This window comes from Lolium rigidum, chromosome 2 (genome assembly GCF_022539505.1).
Source record: "Lolium rigidum isolate FL_2022 chromosome 2, APGP_CSIRO_Lrig_0.1, whole genome shotgun sequence".
Classification (NCBI taxonomy): Eukaryota; Viridiplantae; Streptophyta; class Magnoliopsida; order Poales; family Poaceae; genus Lolium; species Lolium rigidum.
In genome coordinates, this window is record NC_061509.1 from 16,805,825 (window position 1) to 16,808,150 (window position 2,326).

Genomic DNA, 2,326 nt, shown 5'->3' on the forward strand with positions numbered 1-2,326 from the left:
TCCCACATATTCAACGATGACTTAGTGATCGAATGAACCATCCACATACGATACCAATTCCCTTTGTCATGCGATATTTTACTTGTCCGAGGTTTGATCATCGGTATCACTCTATACCTTGTTCAACCTCGTCTCCTGACAAGTACTATTTACTCGTACCGTGGTATGTGGTCTCTTATGAACTTATTCATATGCTTGCAAGACATTAGACGACATTCCACCGAGAGGGCCCAGAGTATATCTATCCGTCATCGGGATGGACAAATCCCACTGTTGATCCATATGCCTCAACTCATACTTTCCGGATACTTAATCCCACCTTTATAACCACCCATTTACGCGAGTGGCGTTTGATGTAATCAAAGTACCTTTCCAATATAAGTGATTTACATGATCTCATGGTCATAAGGACTAGGTAACTATGTATCGAAAGCTTATAGCAAAAAACTTAATGACGTGATCTTATGCTACGCTTAATTGGGTGTGTCCATTACATCATTCATACAATGATATAACCTTGTTATTAATAACATCCAATGTTCATGATTATGAAACTAATCATCTATTAATCAACAAGCTAGTTAAGAGGCTTACTAGGGACTCTTTGTTTGTTTACATAACACACATGTATCAATGTTTCGGTTAATACAATTATAGCATGGTATATAAACATTTATCATAAACATAAAGATATATAATAACCACTTTTATTATTGCCTCTTGGGCATATCTCCAACAGTCTCCCACTTGCACTAGAGTCAATAATCTAGTTTATATATGTAAAGATATAACACCTTGACCTTCTGGTGCTTTATCATGTTTTGCTCACGGGAGAGGTTTTAGTCAACGGTTCTGACACACTCAGAAACGTATGTATTTTGCAATTCATTTGCGTCTTCACGCATCACTCATTTTCCAAATGAGTCGGCATTAAATATGTTTGGTCTTCTGGTGGAACCTTAATTCCGCGGTCTGAAATATGTCACTAATATTGTCACACACAATATAGCTTCAAAGTTCTGACACTATCGGAAGTACACCAAGTTCTCAAAGAACCTCTTGACTTAATATCCTCAGTCATTGTCAAAACAATGACATATTCTACCTTCTTTTGTAGAATCCGTCACAACATTTTAGAACTTTTCTAAATCTAGCATTGCGCTACCTTTTAAACAACACTTATTCTAATTGAGATTTGTTCATTTTTATATGTGACCAAACTAATATCGGTGCAACATTTTACAGCGATTTGTTTGTCATTACCCCATACAAAAATATATTTATATATCCTTGATTCTTCTGAAGTATTCAAGGATATTCTTACTGTTGTCCAATGATCATCACATGAATCATTCTGGTATATGCTCATAACACTTTAGAGCATAGAACATCTGATTATGTACATATTATACGTGATCTATAATCACTCATGTGTTTCAACTCATTGAGTATCATATACACTCAAGTCTTGTTAATCCTTCACATGAATAGAACACCTTCTTTATATACTTAAACTTAAACTTATTATGTGTTTCAATCTATCTTCATAGATCTTGACACTAAATATGTTTCAGTCCATATCCTTTCATTGAAGCTAATTCTCAATGAAACCTTTTAATCAATTGTATAATTACACTCTTTATAATCAACGATATGTCAGCTACATAAAGTATTACAAATATGTCTCAGCGCTCCCACTTAATTTCTTCCAAATGTAAGCACCTTCATCGTTTCTGATGAAATCAAAAACTCTTTGAATATTTCATCCAGTGAAGATTCCAACTCCACAATACTCACTTCATCCAATTGAAGTTCGTATTCTTATCTAGTATTCTACGGACTAGCAAAACTCTTGGTTGTATCTTGTATACACCTTTAATACACACTTCTGTTAAGTAATATATTTTGCTATCCTACTAGCATATCTCATAAAGAAATATGTAGTGATTACTAGAATAATACACATAGACTATAAACATTGCTACGGAAGATCTAATCTTATCGTAGTCAACTCTTTGAACTTTGTCGTAAACCACTTTTCGACAAATCGTGCTTATTCAAGGATATTGCATCCAAGTCCATCAATTTTATAGATCCATTTACTTTCAAAAAGTATTCATCTATCTTGGATTTCATGGCGCATAGCCATTTTAACGGAGTCAGGGCCCATCATAACTTCTTTGTATGTAGTTGGTTTATTATTGTTCAAAATCAATCCTTTGTCCACAAATCATTTATTTGATCACAAAGTAAACCAAACCTACAAGGTTCAATAGGTACTTTGATCTCCATGGCTAAAACACTTTGTAGTCATGGGAGTCATGAT